This window comes from Taeniopygia guttata, chromosome 14, assembly GCF_048771995.1.
Source record: "Taeniopygia guttata chromosome 14, bTaeGut7.mat, whole genome shotgun sequence".
NCBI lineage: Eukaryota > Metazoa > Chordata > Aves > Passeriformes > Estrildidae > Taeniopygia > Taeniopygia guttata.
The window spans coordinates 2,014,350-2,035,064 of record NC_133039.1 but is presented as its reverse complement, the minus strand read 5'-3'; the positions used below and the strand labels follow the sequence as shown (position 1 = coordinate 2,035,064).

The 20,715-nt window shown below is 41.7% G+C and overlaps 1 long non-coding RNA gene across 2 annotated transcripts in view; it reads left to right on the top strand.

Moving 5' to 3' along the window:
* LOC140685082 (uncharacterized) overlaps positions 1-20,438 on the top strand; it is an 88,568-nt gene extending 68,130 nt beyond the window's left edge. For both annotated transcript variants that reach the window (XR_012058277.1, XR_012058278.1), the window contains exons 2-4: positions 4,252-4,295; positions 10,158-10,212; positions 15,211-20,438. This is a non-coding gene — a long non-coding RNA (uncharacterized lncRNA). The remainder of the gene's footprint in view (positions 1-4,251; positions 4,296-10,157; positions 10,213-15,210) is intronic.
* The last annotated feature ends 277 nt before the right edge of the window (positions 20,439-20,715 follow it).

Below are 20,715 nucleotides of genomic sequence, written 5' to 3'. Positions count from 1 at the left end.
TTATCAACTTATTTGGGGGATACTGTTGACTTACAGTGCTGGAATCATTCTTGCATCTCATAGCTAAGATTAAATTCAAAAATTTAGAACCTTAGGAAGCAACACTGGCTGTGGCATAAAGGATCCCAATTTCCAGAGGGGAATCCAGAGCTGTGAATGCCATGTCCACACTTCTCATACAGTGTGCCAGGAAAGGAACCATTCAGAGATAATATAGTCACAGTGTGTGTGGGAAACCAGGAGAATCTTTGCCCACTTCACTGAGGATTGTAGGGAAATATCCCCTCTCCTCAAGGATCCTCACACTTAATCTCCAGCTCCTCCAAAAGATGGTTATGGGGTAGAGTTTTTCCCTGAATGAGGTCAGCTGAGGTACCAACTCAACTGAGCCAAAAAGGCACTTTTTCCCTAGGGAAAGCTGCTCTACCCACAGAAATGAAATTAATTTTAATCCTCATGACTTCATGAGAAGACTTTGATCTCACATGCTTCAGCTTTATGATTTTTTTTTCCCAGACAGGCTGGAGCTACAGAAGTGAGACAGGCTGAAGACCCTCAGAGCTGAGCTTAGAGGACTTACATCCAGTCTAGAGAGAGAAATGTGTGCAGCAAAAATGGAATCACAGGACCTGAGTGGGGTTCTGGAGGATAAAAACCAGCACCCCAGCATGATAGTGGCCTTAAGTCCATTTTCACTGCATGGATGCAGAATCCTGCTGTGCCCATTCCAGACAGATGTTAGTCTAATTGGTCTTTTCTAACTTAGATTTTACAGCTTCCCTTAGCAGCCAGGTTTATTTTAAATATCCTTCATTAGGAAGCTTTTTCAAATCTCTGATTTAAGTTTTTGGAGAGGCAGGAACCCTTTCTGCTCTTCTGGTGACCAGGAGAGTATTTCAGAAGTACCTTCTTTGCAGACTTTTTGAGAATTAGAAGACTATTACCATGTCTTTTTATTTCAAAGCTGTACAAATTCACCACTTTCAGTTTAATCCTTATGAAAACAAACTTCTTGCAAAATTCTTTGTAGTGCCTGTTGCTCTCCTGGAACCAGGGTAAATTTAGTCCTTCCTGGTCCTTTCTTACCAACTGGATGACCAGTACTGGGAAGAGGGCATCGAAACCTCTCTTAGTCAATAACTAATGTCATCCTGTCTAAGGAGTGTTGCTCAAATGTTCTGACATACTGGGATAAAAGCTTCCTGAGGAACTTTAAGTATTCAAAGTAGGAAGAAGTATAATACTGCAAATACAATCTGTTGAGAAATACCACTTTTACCTGTAGTATCCATGTTTCAACACAGCTGCTCATAGTAAAATGGAAAACAGCCCAAAATACCCAATTCTGCTCATTTTACCTCCAGCAGGTTTGCCTTATTACTCTGTCTCCAGGTCTTCCTTTTGAGAACTTGTTCCTGACCAAGAGGTTTTCCAGCCAAGTGATGGATTTGTAGTCCAGCTCTGAAAGACCAAGACAACTTTGAGCACCCTTGAGGGGATGATTACTACCTGGCCTTTGAAAATCCCTCCAGACCAAATAGACCAGGCCTATTTATATTAAAGAAAACCTGTGCCACTGTAAAGACAGCAACCACCCTCTTATTTCTCTCTAGGAAATAACCTTTAGGGTTAAATAAGGAAACGGAATAGTCTTTTCAACCAGATTGTTACTGCCTGAAAGATCCAAATAGACTGAGGGCTGTTTTCAGGAGAAAAATGCACAACAAACTTGGGATGGGATAAGAATACGGCAGGAAAACTTCTGATTTATTTGAGGTTACAAGGAGATTTGCCTATCTCATCCAACCCCTCTTCTAATTAGCATTTTCATCTCATCTACTGTCTCATTTTACCTTTTGCTCCCAAATAGTGCTGGAGGCTTGGTCCTAGGACAGCTCTCTGATATCCACAATGTGTGCCTTCCCCATTTGACTGAAGCTCTATTTCAGTGATGCAGAAAATTAATTAGGGCATTTTATTTCTGCCATAACTAGACCTTTTTCTAAGGCTGCAAATCTGTTAACTCTGTGAACAAATAAACACAAAATTAGGTTCCTTTTCCATGACTTCTGAAGTTGATTGCAAGAACAGCCATGAAGGAAACTCAATACAGAGTCTGCTGTTCTAACCATGCTGGAAAAAATTCTCTGTACCAATTAGAGAGATTACTTTCCTCCCAGTGATGCAGAGAACTGAAAAATCAGGCAAATATACTAACCAGATGTCACTTTATCAGACAAGAGGGAGAAGTGTTCTGTGGTGAATGGAAGACAGAGTGTGGGATGCCCATTGGCTCATGCCAAAATTTCCTTTTATTCCCATAATGACATTTTCTGTAGTCTTTCCCCAGCCTTTGCTCAGGAGAAGCATGAATAGGTGAAAGGGCTCCTATTTGTGCACCTACTGGTGCACCACAGTGGAGCATTAAAATGTCAGGAGGCAAAAACGTGGATTTGTGTCTTCAGCTTCACTCATTCCAAACCTCTACAGGGCTTGTCATGGCAAAACTGACAAACCACTAAAGATACACAAAGAAATAAAGGCACAAAAGGCTTTCACAATACCAGCAACCAGGTGTCACCCCTGTGCTCAGATGTTTTTATTCAACAAGGCTTTGGAAATATTAGTCATGTTCAGGTTTTCAGAAGTCATATATTTCACCGGATTAAAACCTTTGTGATATTGGGACTTCATGAGTGAAAAATAGTTCTTTCTACCCATATCTAAAAATATATGTTTGAAGCTCAAGTGGATTTAATGTGAATTCATGCTCAACTGTGCGTGTGATGTTTGGGTATAAACAACATTTTCACATTGCACAGTATCACCCTACTGCTCTTGTGTCTTTTCCCAGACTTAGTTATGTATCTTTAAGGTATTTTCTTCTTGGGGCTGATTAGATAATTTAAAATGCCTGCACTAAAATTCACTGTCTTTAAATTGGGCTAAAGACATCATAGTTATATATAGTCCATTTAAATTACTTTGACTGAGCTAACTTGCTATAAAATAGCATCTTTTATTCCAAAATTGGCCAAAGGGTTTTCTACCATGTATTGTTGGTGAGGTTAAAACAACCAAACAGAGACCAGACCCAGCACCTGCTCACCTGGAAATCCTCTGTGTGATCTCAGCAAGCAGTTCAAGGTAGAGCACGAAAGAAAAAGTCAGAAATCGAACATAAAGCCCCTTTCTGCTCCACTCCAAACAAGTGCTGAATGCTCCCCAACCATTTGAGCTGCGATTTTGTCCTTGGCTGCTTGGAGAGAAGGGAGCGAATCTCAGCGCATTTGAATCACAACAGCTGTGATGACGAGTGATGAGCATTTATTCCAGCAGGAAGTCTTACCCAGAATCTTTCCTCACTGTAAGATCCCTCTTACTGCTAAACAGGATATTCCATGCCCCATTATGCTAATGTAGTGGCATGTTTCCAGCAAGCAGAATTTGTCAACAGCACCGCAGTGACAGCGATGACCACGATCTCCTAACTCAGCCACCCATTGCATCTAAGAATTGTTACTGCATTTTGGAATCCTCCATAGGTGTTCCTCCTTAACATATATGTTAAACTCCATGAGTAAGAACTGTATGCTTAAAAAGGTAAAATATTAGTTGTCTGGGGACGGCTTAATCTTTGGAGAGCTCATTGTAGTGTGAATATTGTCCTGGATCATAAAGTGCTTTTAAATAAGAAAAGGTTAGGTAGGTCAAGAAGATATTTTTTCACTGTGAAAAACAATATTCTTTTTGTTAAAGATATTTTTAAAAAAGGGTTTGTTACAGCTTCCTTTGAGTTTGTTTTCCCAAGCTCAAAACAAACTGTATAAAGCCACATGCCTTATTAAGGCAATGAAGGATTAAGCAAAGCAGTATTTTACAAATCTAAAAAGGACACGTTTTATTTAGGGGTGGAAGCCCTCTGTCCAACAGGAAGGTTCTTGGACTCCAAACCACCTTGCATTTCCAGCACCCGTTTCCATGCTCCCCTGCCCACTAACAGCTCCTCTGCTTGATTTGTACAAAGGCAGATTAGGCAGAGGGGTAAGAGCTGAGAGGAAATGCTTCTCTGCAGCAAGCACAGCCTGCAGCCAGCTCTTCCCCAATTATTTCTGTGTAATAGGCAGTCACCCCCTGACCCTCTCCTTCAGCATGCAACGCTTCCCCTGTCAAGTACTAATCCATTTGTTAGCTACTCAGCTGCACGTTCATTTAGGAGGGCTAATGATTTACACTGTTCCTTCTCTGCAGGATTTCGATGGACATGTAATTAGAGGTGAATGGAGTCTTCAGAGGTACGGCAACCACGAAAGCCAGCGGCAAAGTCAAAGTGTTTGTCTAATTTCACAATCGAAATGAAACCATGTGAATGAAACCATGTGGTCAGCTGCACACAGAGGAGAAGAAAGTAGAAAACGAGAAGCAAAAAACAAAACAAAACAAAAAAAAGTCTGCCTTTAAATAAAGAAAAAGTGGGTTGTGTGGCGCACACAGCAAAGCTCTCAGATGAAAAGGAACGTGTTTCAAAATATTTTTGGTTGGGGTGCCAGGGAGCATGTTGGAAGATAAATGCCAGCAAGGAATCTGTTCTTCTCGTACAGAGGGAAAAAATATCTAAAGGTGAAAAGCTTTGTTTTAAAGTGCTTGAGATGCTTAATCATTAGCAGAATAAGTGTGAGAGCTGGAAAGCTACAGAAAAATACATGAAGGTGAACTGAAGAACTTTTTGTGTGCCGTGACAGTGGTGTAAAAATTTGAGTATTTTTTAATGTAAGTCATCCAGATCTGAAACACCTCAGGAAACATCCTGCAGCTCTTACACCAGGAGAGTTTGAAGTCCAAGGGATTTTTGCATATGCATTAATATCACTGGATGAAGTGGAAAAGTCACTCCCTCTCCATCACAGGGGGGTTTGTGGATAATCCCAGCAAGAAGGGCTGGCTGCCAGCTGGCCATTCATGTCACTTTTGTCACCGTGACACATCATCCCCAGGTCTGATGGTGCTGGCTGAAGGCACAGCAAAGCTGGAAGGTGCAGCAGTGGTCTCTGTGGTGTTTCCTGCTGTTGTCTCACACCTCCCGAGGCTGCAGATTGTTTTCTGCTTACCATAATTTTTTTCAGAGTTTAGGGGTTTTTATATTACTATTTTTTATAAACTCTCCCTATGTTTTTGGTCTCCTCATCATGGGTTCCCCTGCACACTGTGTGGCCACCCAGTTATTGAGGCTGCTGCACCATCTCCCTACTATTAACCATTTGTCCATTTTGGAGCAGGGAATCTCCATACTCCATACAGATTACACACAGTTCAGCCCTGGATGAAATAGTGTTTGCATTAAATAACACCCACTCCTATCCTCTCAGTTACACAATAGCCAGTCAAAGTGATCCTTTTATGAATTAAAGTGAGACACCTTCACCAATGCTATGAATTCAGGAGCATAATTTCATTAAAAATGAAAAAACAGAGTAATAATTAATAATTGTTTTAATTCAGTCTGCGCTTGTGAGCTAGCATCTCTCACAGAGTTGTCTAATACAATTATAAACATAATTTCATGCTTAATGAAATATAAATTATGCAATTGAATGGTGCACTCCAAAGATATCGCCCTATCAATCAATTGTCCTCCCAGCACTTCCATTTTTTTCCCGTGTGCTTTAGGTAGCAATTTTGTTTGAAATGTGGCTCTTGTTTTGATTTGATTTGCAGACAGCAGGCAGCAGGTATTCCATCCTGTCCCTAGGGATGTCAGTCTGATGGTGAGGTGTCATCACAATTTAAACTGGCTGTCTTATTGCTGGCGTGGGGCTGTTTTATCTCCTGAGATCTGGATTCAGAGCCCTGCCTCCTGAGTGAGCACAGCACAGCCTGTCCTCACCCCAGCAGCAGCAAAGCCCCACAGCAAGGAAACACATCCAGGAATGTCTCTGCTTTCACTGCAGCCTGTTTCCCACCACAGCAGCACAGACAGGAGGATTTGCTGCTGACAACATCAAAAGATGGCTGTGGGCAGCTGATGAGGGTGTTTGATCTTCTGAGCGATCTGGGATCTGTTAATAATCAAACACATGAGCATACACTCCTTGCTCTTTTTTTGAATTATCATTTATCACTGCTATCACTATTCACTTTTTGAATTACAGCAGTAATTTCTCTCTGACCAGCTGGCTCATAACACCCAGTGGTGTCATCATGGAAACCTTGTGTACAGCTGCATGACTTGCAGCTACAAATAGGTAAAACTTTGTGACACTTGCTCACTAATTTCTTGTGGTTTTATTCCAAGAGCCTCAGTGATGCCCATTCTCACTGTGTGCCTACAGAGGGGGAGGGAGAAAGAAAATTAATCCCTTTGTATCAGAGGTGTAATGATCCTGACAGAAGAACAGGGGTGAGGGCAAAATCAACCAAACTCCAAACAGCAATTCTGGAAGTTAGGGTCTGTGCAGTAAATATATGTTTTATCTTGCAGGTACTTGGATATAATTGAATCAAAGTTTGTTGGAAAATTAGCCCAGACATGCTGAAAGCTTCACACAACTCAAAACCAGGCAGTTTTGCTTGGTTCAGGTTTAATTATGAATGGTTCACTCAGCCCTGGTAATGACTCATATTCACTAACCAGCCTGTATATGAGATGTGACAAAAGTGTAGTTCAGATACACAAAGCATAATTATTTAATGATGAAGTAAAGTTGATTAGGAAGCCTTTAAGCTATTACACTCTTAGCAGGGTATTTTGCAGTCACTGAATAAATGAACATAATTTAATTCTTAAAAGCTGCACAGCTCCTGCTGCTTTAGAAAACGATATGTAGCTAACACGATAGGTTTTTTTCCCATTATAGAATTCTATATGCTACAACAAACAGCATACAGAATGCAATGCAATGCCACTAAGAATAAGGAAAACTATTCTTAGTGACTATTCAGGCTAAAAATGATAGAACTCACATATCCACTAACAATCATGAACCTGACAAATCAAGCTTGTAAGCCTGTGGTGTGATCTGAAAACCTAAAAAGCTTCCAAGAAGAATCTCCATTTTAAAAATACATTCTTTCTTCCTGGATTATTTTTTTATTTTTTCTCATGATATGTGCAAGACTGAACAGCCTGAGAACGGCTGTGCCACTGAAGGGATATATTTATATATTATGTAGCTGTGTTCCAATTATGAAATTGATCCATGGATAAAAATCCCTCAAGGGTGGCTATTAATGAGATTGTCTGCTCTGAGTGCATCCAGTAATAAGATTAGGTATGCATTTATCCTGAGCAGAGATAAACCAAAGACAAGTTTGTGCCAAGATAAGACAGTTTTGAAAAGCAATTAAACATTGGACATAATGTGCATGCATATGTCTGTGGGAGGCTGCAGGATGGAAGGTTGGTTTTCATCTGCAGAAGTGCTCCTGAGTGTAACAGGTAGGGAGAAATAGGCTTTTCACAGGAGTCAGATGAAACTCAGTCTCAAAAATCAAAATATTTTACTCTTGAATTTAAAAAACATGATTATAAAATGTATACTCTGGCCTTTTTTTGTTTTTTCTCCTCTTACAAAAGACTTGTAGACACCCTTGACAATTACCAGCTGTTCAGTGAGACAAGAGTCAAGCAGCACTCTTGGAGTTCAGAGAACACAGCACCTTAACAGCATCCAGGCACAGCCTTGCATGCTGCTTAAGGCAGGCAGATCCCAGTGATGCTCTGAGACAAATTATCTCAAGCATTTCCTACAGGATTTGCAGCAGAAATATTTCTGCCATAGTTGTGGCATCGTGGGACACAAAATCTTGCACCAGGAATCAATCAGGGGAAGCCAGAGCAGCTCAGGGCTCAGCACGTGCAGAAATGCACACAAAACCAGTGGCTGTCACCACATCACAGCCAGGACCTTTCTGTCCCCACTTTATGACCATTGGAACTGGTTGATTATTCATCATACTCCTGCAGAATAGCTGAAATACCTCCTAAAATCTTCCCTTATTTTTACAACACTGGGAAAATCCTCTCCTTCTCACGCTGCCTCTGCTGCTGCTCATGACATGGTTTGGCTGCAGCACCTTCAATAACTGGAATACACAGCGTGCAAGAGGCCAGAACCCCCCTGCAAGCAGAATCCTGCCTGGCAGGTGAACAACTGAAGCTCAAATCAAATTTTGAGCTACTGGAATTATTAAATAGGCCTTAAAAATGCTGCCTGTGCTTCAGGCTTCATAGAAGTGTCCCAGAGCCAAGTTCTCTGTGCAGGTGGAACCCCTGGGCACCACCAGGGAGCAGGTAAAAGTGTGAAGGGGGAGGAAAACTACATCTCAGTTTCTGGGGTTGTCTCTGGGGAGATAATGGACAATAACTAGAGCACAAAGGTGTGGTCCCTCCATTTTTTGCCTGATCAGTTCAAGGTCACTCTGCCAGCACGAATAAGACCAGCCTGGAGGTTTCTGCAAACCACATCCACTGAAAAAATCTTTAAGCAGAAAGGTATAAGGAGATGGGGAAGTCCTTCCAATAATAAGCACCAGCACCTCTCAGGACATTTTAGAAGAATTCTGAATAATAATAATAATTTGTAATAACAGAGAATCTTAAAAATCTGAAAATCCAGATATATTGGCATCTGAATGATTTATGAATGCAAAGGAAATTCCCTTCCTCATACTTTAAAATACAAAAGCCTCCTGTTTAACTGTCAAATAATCATCCCAAATTAAATTACTTAAGAAATTTGGATGATTGGCACTTCAGCTAGGTGTATTTGAAAGGAATAAACAAATTTCTGCTATCTATTCACAGACCTTGAAGTAATGGTTGTAAGATTTTAAAGTATCCACTAAATGAGTATTCTATTAAGTAGTGACTGCACAGAGTATATGCAGAAAATGTGTGTGACTGGGGAGTTCTTGAATACAGCTGTGTACTGTAATGAGCCTTCTGTTAAAAAGTGAAAAAAAAACCCGTAAGTAGGTATTGTTATATTTAGCATTTTTCTCCCTGAGTAATTTATTCAGAGGTAATTATTTGCTTAACTTATTTAAAGTGGCACAGAACCAATTCCTATCTGCTGCAGAAAGCTGTTGGTTTCCCACCTCTCAGGTAAGACACCAGGATCCTTTCACACCCCATCCCATCTGACAGAAGTCCGAGGTCAAGCAAAGCCACCTGATCATTTTTTACTCAAAAACAATTCATAGACCTGCCTTTTGGTTAACAACCATATTAAAAAGCTCTAGAGGAATTCAGTAATTTAGTAAGAAATACTGGATCTAGCAGCTTCTCCCCTCAGTCCCCTCAGCTCCCTGCCAGGCCAGGTGATTCCTCCAAAGCCTGTTCTTTGTGTCACATGTGGTCACACCGTGCTGAGCACTGACTTTCATTCTCCTAACAGATACTTTGAATCATCAACTTATCAACTTTGTTTTGCCTCTTGGGTTCCCTCCTTCCGAATTCTGAAAAATCAGCTCTCTTCCAAATTAGCATCAAAGATTTACTGGTTGGGTGGAACTCTGAGCTCCTTTTGAAAACTCTGCTAATTTTGCTTTCCTATGTCCTTCCTTCACTGCCCGCTCCTGTAATCAGGATCCCAAAGTGTGTTTTCTGATGAGGATTAATCCATGACCCATGCATGATTGCAGGAAATAAGCCTTTAAAGTATGCCTAAGTGCTCTGCTTGTTTGAAGCTAGTGATCCTTAAAATAGATGTCTGTAAAAATGTGTAATTTCAAATGTTTCTGCAGATATTGTTCCAGTATGTGTAACGAGGAGACACATCAAGCCAAGTTATATCAGTTATGCTCCATTATGTCATGAACTGAGACAAAGAAATCAAAATATACAGTAATACTTCAAATGAAAATTCTACTCTTGTACAGATTCCTTCCCTAGTTACCACTTGCAAAGTATCAAAATATTCCACTTCATTTTTGGGGTTTATTTTAGCTATTCACCAAAAATCTTTTCAGTGTAAAAAGTATTTCATGTACTGTGAGAAAGGATGAAGAATTATTCCATCTTAATATTCTCAATGTCTTTCCTGGTTTGAAAGTTCAGAGAGCCTGATGTTCATTCTTGTATGGACCATTTCTTCCTTCTAAACACACCATTTTTTCTTGCTCACCATCCTTTTTTGTCCCTTTCTCATCTTTTCCAGAGAAGATGATCCCCAGTGGGGTTTGTAAGCTGGTTCACCACAGACTGATACAATGGTAAGTAAGAAATGCCATTATTTTCTTCTCCAGCAGTTTCCACGTTATTCCCATCACTGTTCCCCTGGTTGATCACTTTAAATGGCTTTTACAGGAACTATACACAAGGACTCAGAGATTTTTCTTCTGACTAGGTTTTTATAACAAAGCTGCATGGACTAAGAAATCAGCTGAATCAGGCAGCTGGGGCAGAGTTGTTTATTTCTCTCCAGTGGCTCAGTGCACAGAGCATTTCTTGAAAGCTCCAGAAATCTGAGACAATAGAGCAAGACCAGGAGTTCTCCAGGAAACCCCATTCTGCTGAGAGATCATGTGAAAAGAAGAAAGAGTAGATTTTCTTTCTTTCTCTCTTTCTTTCTTTCTTTCTTTCTTTCTTTCTTTCTTTCTTTCTTTCTTTCTTTCTTTCTTTCTTTCTTTCTTTCTTTCTTTCTTTCTTTCTTTCTTTCTTTCTTTCTTTCTTTCTTTCTTTCTTTCTTTCTTTCTTTCTTTCTTTCTTTCTTTCTTTCTTTCTTTTTCTTTCTTTCTTTCCCTCTCTCTTTCTCTTCTTTTTCTTCTCTCTTTCTCTCTTTCTTTCTCTCTTTCTTTCTCTCTTTCCTTCTTTTTCTTCTCTCTCTCCCTCTCTCTTTCTCTCTTTCTTTCCTGTTGTTCCCTTAGGTATAAAGTGCCATCATTGGAAGCTCAGTGTAACAAGAAGCCTTAGAAATCCTAAGGTACTGTCTGGCATTTTTAAATCCCTGATGCTCACTAAGCTTAGTGGCAAAGCTCTTTAAGTATTGAGTATATTGAGAGAAGTAGAATACTGTTGCTCCCTCCTCATCAGTCTCTCAAGGTACTTAGTACATAATTTTGGCCTATTTAATGTTACTTTAATCTTAACCAAGTCAAGATAAGGTCAGATATTTCACCTTCACTGCAGCCCTCTTATGTCTGTGTGCATAGAAACCTGTGAGAAAAACATTTCCATCATTTCCACAGCAGTGATCAAAGAAAATCACAAATGCAATGGACTTCAAAGAAAAGGGCAATGGCCCAGACCTAGCTCTGAGCAGTGTGCACAAAATTGGTGAGATCTGAACTAAATTGCTTAAAACCAGCATCCAGTTTGCAGCAGTGGCTATTCCAGGGAGCACAGGTTTGAGGTCTGTGGGTACCTGCTGCTCACTGGGGTGGCAGAGACCTCTCTGCAGAGCTGCTCCTGCAGCTGCACCCACCTCTGGACAGGGAAGCTCCAGCAGGAGGGAACTTTAAACAGACTGTGAGCTGCAAAGCTTTGACTTCTCATGTGTGGGAACTGAGTCAATGGGACAAACAAACAAACAAACAAACAAAATACAGTCCAAAAGAGAGAAAGAGAGAAAAGGAGATGCCATTCAGTGCAGCACCTATCCCACAAGGATGGGTGGAAAAACAGGGAACTATCACCCCTAGGGCTTATTCTGAGCTTGTAAAATCCCCTCCTCATCTTCACCAAGAACATTTATATTCCTGCCAGTGCTACAGGGGAAGGGAATATGGATATCAATCACTCTACAGGACACTGGGAAGGCAGTCCATGCTTTCCCTCCCTTCCTCAGGCTCTGCCAAGTTCACAACTAGTAGCCACACCACCGATGGGAGAGGAAGGGGCTCTGCTGCAGCCTGGCTCGTGTTTGACATTGTCTCCCAAGGAGGGATGGTCACAGCCTTGGAAAACTGCAGCTACATTCTGCTGTGGGCCAAGGCCACCCCCTCCAGCAGCACTTCCAATGCTTTAGGCTATTTATTTGCCAGGGTGCACTATTTCAATCCACCTTAGTAATGTGCATCACTGCTGCCAAAGGCAATTTTCTATAGGAGCTTGGCAAAGAGGGGAGATGGGAGAAAAGGATGCATTTCCTCCCCACCCCTCCCGCCCCGAGCCAGAAATGGAAAGCTGGGAGGTGAAAACTCAAGGGTTTCATTTAACAGAATTAAAGCCTCCATTTCTGCACATTGTGGTGCCTGCACAATCATAGAGAAATATATCTTGGTTAAATTTTTGATGAGCTTTCGGCTGCTCTAAATAATTAACCAGGATCTCTCTCATTTGAACATGGGTGCAACTTTTCATGTTTCAAACGCTTCCCGCCTTAATCACCAGGGAATCACTCGAGTTATTCAGGTCACTCCATATATTTATTTATTTTCAACATCACTAGTCAAAACAAATTTTGAACCTTTATGCAGAAAGGGGAGAAAGCAGTTTCCTTTTGATCTCACTCCAGGTAAATCCCCAGAATATGTGTCTTGTTTCCAGTAGCTGAATAATAGAGATTGATAGGTTAATCAGTTCCAATACAATTTACAGAGCAACAGTGTGCACTCAAATCCTGAGTTTTGACATTCCCCACGTCCAGGATGTTCCAAGGATGTTAGTGCAGGATATCACAGCACAGTTTTTGAAGAACAGATGCATTAATAAGGATACTTCTGTATGCCCTCATGGAAAGCAGAGGAGACTGATCCTGCTTTTGACAGGCTGCTTGTATGACATCTAACTACTGAAGTCAGTCCTGCTCCACCACCATGTAACAGCATGGAAAATGAGGGCTTAAAAATACTCCTTCTGTCCCTTCATTAAGTGTCACAAGGAGCTTGGATGTTGTTTTATACGAAAACCTATCTTGTGAGTATATAAAGTGGCATTAAGTGTATTAAATATCGGATTCAGCCCCTAATGAGGGACTTTGATCTTCTATCATAAGACTCAGATGTGAAAATTGGACTCTAAAAGCAGATTAGTAAAAAAGCTCCTTCCTAACCATTCCATTCTAATGGTGCACAGTAAGCCGCAGACTGAGCCTTGAATTCATGTAAAAAGCCTGCAACATGAAATTAGCTGTGTCCACTCTGCAAGTGTGGTTGTCTGCAAAGGGAGAAGAAGGGGCATGGAGGTGAGCTGGTGAAAATTTGGCTTCAAGTCATTTTTCAGCATACCTGCCTGTGAGATTCAATACTCCATCCCAAAAATGGGATTCACATCATCCTGTCTCAGAGACATCACAGGAAAACAAACATATCTAAAATTGCAGAGGGCTTCAAAATACCATAGACAAAGGAGCAGGCTGCACTGTCAGCTGAATTTCTAACAAATGTCTACCCAGGGCTTTCAAACTTGTCAATAAATTCAGGATTAATGATCTCAGCTTGTGCCATTTTGTAGCTCATTACTTAAGGCACAAAGCTGGTGAGCTTGTTTAGTCCTCCATGACTTTCTTTTCTTCCTATGGATGGTCACTGCAAAACCCCAAGGCAGTTATTTCCCAGAAGCAGGTTACTGTTGTTTAGTTGTTACTGTAACTGAGTTCCTATATATTCGGCTTTCACTAATTTGTCCCCTTTTCCAGTGAAAACTGTCATAACTGCTCAATTTAAAATGCAGACTGCCTGAGAAAGGGCCTCCTGAGAAGTGACAGGTCTGGAGAAGTACTTCATGTGCAGGAGAGCATTTTAAATTGAAAACTCTCATGTTTCTGCAATGAGACTGGCAGAGCTACATGCTATTACAATGGGAGTCTTACAGGATTTTCCTCAAGAAATGTCCTTTGCTGCTGGTCATGTCTTCAAACAGTTTCTGCAAATCTTAGACATAGGTCAAAATTCACTTATTTTTCATTGGATGATATTGTTGTCAATGCTTATGTTTGGCTATAGGTGCCAAAAACACCAACCAAAATGAAGATCAAAAGTGACAGAACGGGGTATAAAGTGCTGTGGTTTCAGTGTCTCAACAGTTTCTTAGCTCCAGCTGGGCATCCAGACATTAAAAGCTAACTCAGAATCATCATCTTACAACAGACGCAGTGTAAGATTTTCTTCTTTTATGAGAGCATTGCACAAACAAACCATGTTTGTGAGCCATTCCCGTGGCACATGAGGCAAGGAGGAGTGCTAATTCCAAAGTGAGACAAAGAGCTGCTTTTCTTCCCCAGCAGTTTCTGCTGATCCCAGCTGTGTCCAGCTCAGTCAGGTGGCCACACATCCACCATCCTCCCAGCACTAGGGACACAAATTTGGTCTCAAGCCTACGCACTTGCTTTTCATCTTTGTGTGACCCCAGCTGGTCACAAAAGGCATCGAGACTCCTCCAAGGTTTCCATCTTCCTCATCAAGATGTACTAAATATATTTGGAAATCTGGCCTTTAACCTGCCTGTGCCACAGTTCTTGCTCCTCTTTGTCTCTTTTCTGCCTAGTGCAGTGTAAATGCAATCCCTCCACAGCAGCTGCTGTCCCCTGAGCTCTGTGCTCATGGCAGGGTAGGACCCTCATTGTCATTTAGGAGACCCTTTACTCCGAATAAGAAAAACAAAGTCCCCCATTATCTCAGCATCTACCTGGCAGCGCTGGCTTAGTTGTTGGACTCCATAATCTTAAGGGCCTTTTTCCAAACTAAATGATTCCATGATCTTATTCTGTCTTTTTCCAGCTTAATTTTTATATATCTACATATGTTAGGTCATCTACTATTTCTGTGGGCTAATGCATTGTCATATGTTCTATTTCAGTAACACCCGAGTGTGATTTATTAAAATGACAGACCACACTACAGTCTTCAATGCAGGGCTAATTTGTTCCTACTTTTCAATGCAGTTCCTCACATAATTTCCAGCATTAAGGAGAATAAGTATTTATTTTAATCACCGTGCACTGCATATGTAATTTTTTTTCCTAGGTGAAATTTCTTTTTAATGGAGGCTGGGTCATGAGAGAGCAATTATATAAGTTATGTGCATGTTACAGAATAATTTAAAATCAGCTTTAGGTCAATCTTTTTTAATTATCTATTTTATCAACTGTTTTTGACTAGCAATTTAAATAATTGTGCTTGCCTAATACCTGGAAGTGTAATTGCTTTTGGATGGCCTTTATTCTGATCTCAGTATCAGCGCATACTGCGCATGTTTGCATCTGTCTGCGTGGTGACAGATTTGTGGTGACAGCTTGTATAACTTATTTATAAAATGACAAATTATTTTAGGATTTCTTGAAGTTCACGGACTGGAAATATGGAGAAACACCTGCTTGCTGCAGAAAGCTGAAGAGGATCTGCATGCTGAAGAGAAACTGCAGGAACTGGTGAAGAGCGCTTTGCAAACGAGACAAAACCCCACGGGCCACCCTTATGCAGGTCCAGGTTGCAGGCAGGACTTCATGGATGTCATTTTTTAGCTACCAAGTCCCTGTTGCTGCAGTCAGAGATGACCAGGAAGGTTCCTAAAGCCTCACCTGGAGTCCACGGGGAGAAGCAGCCTCCTCCTGGGGTTGGTTCAGAGCAGGAGCCGAGTGGGAGCGCTTTGAGTGGCACCTGGCAGAGCCCAGAGCAGGCGTGTCCTGCAAGGACAAATCCTCACTGTCCTTCACTGTGGGCTTCCTCAAGCAAAGACTGCAGAGAGGGGCTCAGGGCTGTTTCCATCCCAACCCTAAAGGTGCCAAGGCTGTCCCTGTAATTGCAGTGGGAGTGTCACTCTGAAGCCACCTCGTTGGCATCAAAGGATGAGTTCATCAGCAGGAGGCTTCGCTGGAGTGAAGTCTGGGACGTCCAGCTAGAAAGAATAACGAGAGCCTCTGGTAGAAACTAGCCCCTGGTAGGAATTCCCAGCAGAAGGAGCGGGAATAAAGAGCTGAACTGCCTCTCAGGAGCCCTGAGTGGGCAGAGCAGCACTGCAGGCACAGACTGAAGTGCACAATCAGGCACTGAGCACACAGAGCTCACTGTGCACACCAGCAGTGGTCAGTGGGTGTGTGCTGGGAGAACAGACAATGGAAATAACCCACCACACCTCAGCTGACAGGGGTTCTGCACTTAAAAATAAGTTATCCCATGCCTGAATGAAGCCTACCTAGACACAGCCTTCTAACAGATAAATAAACCACTATGCACCTTTCTCAGAAGGCTACTCTCACAGTCACTTTCATAGATAATAAAGATACTTATCAGCATCACTCAAAAAAGAATATATTGGTTTAAATTTTGCATCCTGAAATCCCGCTCATAGAAACAACCATTTATCAGCTACTTAATGGCATCTTGCTTGAAGGGCAACTTCTTCTTTCTAATCTGATGGATGGTTTAATATTGTCCAGGTCAGTTTTTGGTTTCATTAAGCAGACTAACTGTGCAAGTTAGGATTTTTGGCCCATAATATTCTGAACTGTATTCAGCCACCAGCAAACATCAATGTTTAAGCTCTATGGCAGCTCTGATTACTGTTCAGCCTGCTGGGTACAGCCTGCAGGGTACATGGCAAATGACCACTTTGGTGTCAGGCCAAGTCTGGCCTGGACAGGAATGTTTAAAGCTTCAACACCCATAATAAAGCAATATAGCAGCTTATCAATTACTATTAAATTAGTTTCAGAATTGCTGCTGGATGCAAATATACACAGCACTGACATTTATTTTCTTACCAAGAAAGACTTAATTTTGTTTTTGAGAGTGACTAAGGTATTGGCATAGTGCCTTGTGTTTTTCAAATTGTCTCTATTTGAAAAATGAACTATCCCTCAAGGTAAATTAAATGAATCTTTTTCTTTGTTCTTTCAGTCCTTCTGCTGGAAGCCTAGTGCTGTTCAGCTGGAACTGCATGTAAACCAGAGATAGACAGGTTGTTCCTTTGAGCATTGACTTCCCAAGAAGCATAGAGACAAAAAAAAATGCTAGCAGGAATAAAACTGAACAATCCAGACTACCCTCATTGTTAGAAGAAGTGCAGGAGCTTACTGTGCACATGAGGGGATGGGACTTGGTCAGACCACGTGAGGATGCACAGGAGGTCACACAATTTCAGGAACAAAAAGAGAGAAGGGATAAGTGAACTGGCAGAAAGGATAGTAGCAGGGAGACAGAAACCCTAGAGGCCATTACCACACCTGGTAATACCCCCTAGAAAATTTCTGTCTCTATTTAGACCCTTTCATCCTGCTTGCAGCACCAATTTGACTGAACATATCAGTGTTTCTGAGTAGCTGGTTCCTCTTAGATTTTGTAAATACTGTGGAGTGTTTCTCCATCAACACAACACCTTCCTCCTGGCTTTCTGTGTTTTGACAATAAGAATGCACAGCACACAGAGTGTCAGCAGTTTCCCCCAGCCCAGACCCAGAAGTTTTGGAGCTGACTCACCTTCACATCCTTGTGCTCAGCCCTGGAACAGAAAGGGTGCTGCCATCACTTCTGCTCTGCACTCACCTCGACCTCTGCTTCCATTCTTCCTCTTTGGTCACATTTTCTACCTGCAAACACATTTTCTGTTTGTTTCCTTTGGCATCCTCTTTATCTGAGTGTGAGCACACATGCCTGTGCACACTTCTGTGCTTTTCTCATGTATTTTCACATGTGACTGTATGTTTGTATTTCACTTGTGATTGTTTCCTTCCTGCTGCACTGAAAAGCTGTAAACATCCCAATTTCTTCTGGCACACAGAAGCAGCTATGATTACATCCGTGCAAGTTTGGTGATAACAGCTGACACATCCATTCTGTGGGCAGCCTGCCTCTCACTCTCTAGCTGGTAAGGAAAAATAAAGGTTCTTCACAAAAGATAAAACCGTGTCAGCTTGCACTCACCTAGAGAGATGCTGAGCTCTGAGACAGGTGAGCTTAATGCTACGATTGAAGTCACACAGTGTTAAGCTGAAAGTTGCAAACACATTTTTAGGTATATTAGGATCAGGTAGTTACAAGGTTCTTAAAATAAATTCCACAAGTTTTGCTTATATGGTAAAATGATATAGTTAAAATAGATTGGAGTGGCATAAAAAGTATATATTTATGTGGAAAAGGTTTTTTCTGTAATTATGCTTTGTCTTCACATAAATAGATGCTCACAGCACTTAGTCCTGAAATGCTGCAAATCTGAAGAGCACCAAAGATTTCAGATTTCTTCAGCTGGATGAATATTACAGTTATCTCTATGCTTTCTTATCAAAAGCAGCACTGTGATTAGAGACATGACTGTGATTAGGTCATCTGTGCTCTATATGAATGAATGCATTGCAGTATACACAAATCTAGCTCCAACTTCATATATAGAAACTAAGAAAAGCAGTCAAAAAATACCAGAAAAAAAACCTCAGAAACTGATATTGAGAATTTAACACCTGAATTGGACTGGGAAGGTGTACTATGAGACTGAAATTCCAGTGCTAAAAGAATGGATAGATTAAAGGAGGGTTAAATCTCCATGGATGATGGAGATTTCAAAGCCAATGATTTCTCTGAAACTGAAAAGGATTTCCCCTTGTACAGGCAGTTGCACTGCCAGGACTGCAAAAGGGAAGATGTTCCCTGCCTACTCTGCATTTCAACAGTGCTTAATTTAGCTTACCTTCAGCCACTGGGCCTGAAACTCTCAGGCACTTGAGAGGTTCTGTAAGATCAAACATAGATTTTCGTATCTATTTGCTTTAACGTTTATTGCATAATATCATTAAAATCCACGACTGAAATCAGGCTTTACTGGCTGACAATACTCACAATTTGTCAAGTGCCCTGCATTACTGCCCAGCATGACATCAAAATGCAGGGCAGTGACATCTTCTCCATCAGCAGTGAATTCACATCTTGGCTGTAGGGGTTGAGGGTCTGAGGACAACCTAAACCAGTGATTATCACAGAGACATCCCAGACAGCTTGCTCAGGCCTGGTCTGTCTCACCCCCAGGTCCTTGCCTCTGCAGCTCCATATAGAGGCAACAAAAATCTCTGTCCCTGTGGGCAGAGATGTGGATCCAGGTGGCACCAAGGAATGGAGCAGCCAGAACCAGCAAATGACCAGAGCCAGCATAGTGCCATGAGCTGCTTTTGACCACAGAGCTCTCCTGTGGCTTTTAAAACCTCTTGCCCACAGAGTTTCCAGTGGAGCCCCAGTTTCCAGAGCTGTCTGCTGGAGTGGTCTCCTGGGTTTTGTTCCAACAGACACACGGAAGGCCTGTCCTTCCTGCAGGACCTCAGGTCATGCCAAAAGCTGTGCTGTGCAGCTGTGGCATGCCCCAAAACTCCTGGAGGAGTATCAGCCCAGCCCAGCAGAGCCATTATGGTCTATTGAGTCCACTCAGCACAGAGTCCTTCGTGTTTCTGTCCCAACCCTGGCTGCTAATTGCACTCAGAGCAGCTCCAGGGGCCCTGCAGCCTGAGCACAGCTCCAGTGGACAGGAATTTCCTTCTTGGAAAGGACCACTGGGACTGTGAGCAAGCAGGGAGCAGGGTGAGATGCCATTTGTACCAACTGTGTCACAAACAGTGTCACAAACAGTGGAAAGGGACTCGCAGTGTGTGGTGAGAGCAGCCTGTGAGGCAGCACACAGAGATCAGCTCTCCTGAAACCCTTCCAGACCTGCTGCTTCCGTGCACTGCTTGCGTCAGGTCTTTAAAGTAGCAGGGAACATGGACAAGTGCCTCTGAGTGACTTTTTGGCAAACTGAGTCGGTCTGAATAGAATGCAGCTCAGTAACCAGTCCTGTTCTACCACTGTGCTGTTCTCCATCTCCACAGAATTACAAGCAACAGCCATCACCCCTTCCTGGGGATTCAGTATTCAAACACAAGTAACTCATCTGAGGTGAAATTTTCATCTTCTTTTAGCTGCATCAGATTGCATTGGTACTGCTTAATCTTTTGCTGATTGAATTTAGTGGTTGGCTTTTAAAATAAGGGCACGCTCAAGTTCTTACATTCCAGGAGCACAAGCAGCAAGTGACGTGCTTGCAAAGCAGCTTTGCTGCCTGCACCTGCTGGGGTTTGCTGCCATGCACCACTCCTGGGGAGCGTGTGCAGGAACAAAAACACCCAAGTGCTGGGGGAAATTCTGTCTGCATCATCACAGCTTTTCAGATTTTTGTAATTTTATTTTTATGAGTATGAAAACACGTTTATAGTATGTTTGCAAATACGCGTGGATAATTTTCACATGCTGCCTTTGAGGAGGCATGAAGGAGGTTAACATGGGAGGGCTGAACAGCACCTGGTGGTTTCATATGAGATGCTGAAGGTGATGTTTCTTGCATAACAAATCACCTGTAAGAAACTGAATGAGGCCCCAAGATGATTTTGAGGCTTTAAATGAAATAAGGTTAAAACCATGCAGTATTACTTTTGTCATGTAAAAGGTGTTTTCTATCTCTGCATACACTTATAATTATTTTCATTTTCACAAAAAACTTGGAACAACAGACATGTTCTAGGAGTAGAGGCAGTATAAATAATAATTTTAAAAAATCTCTATACAGAAAAAAAAAAAAAAAAGGCAAGATTAGGTTTTACTTCCATCTAAAAGTTACCTGGCTGTACTTTAATTACTTTACAGGACATGAAGAGCCATAAAAGTTACCACCTTTCTGAACTTGGAGAAATGCAGAATGGGTGCACAACTTTGCAAAGCACAGAAGGACCTGAGTTCAGGTGCTGCTGTTCCCATCTCTGCTATAGAGCTGCAATATAATGAACAGTTCAAATGGGTCAGAATCTGTAGTGAGATTAAAGGCCA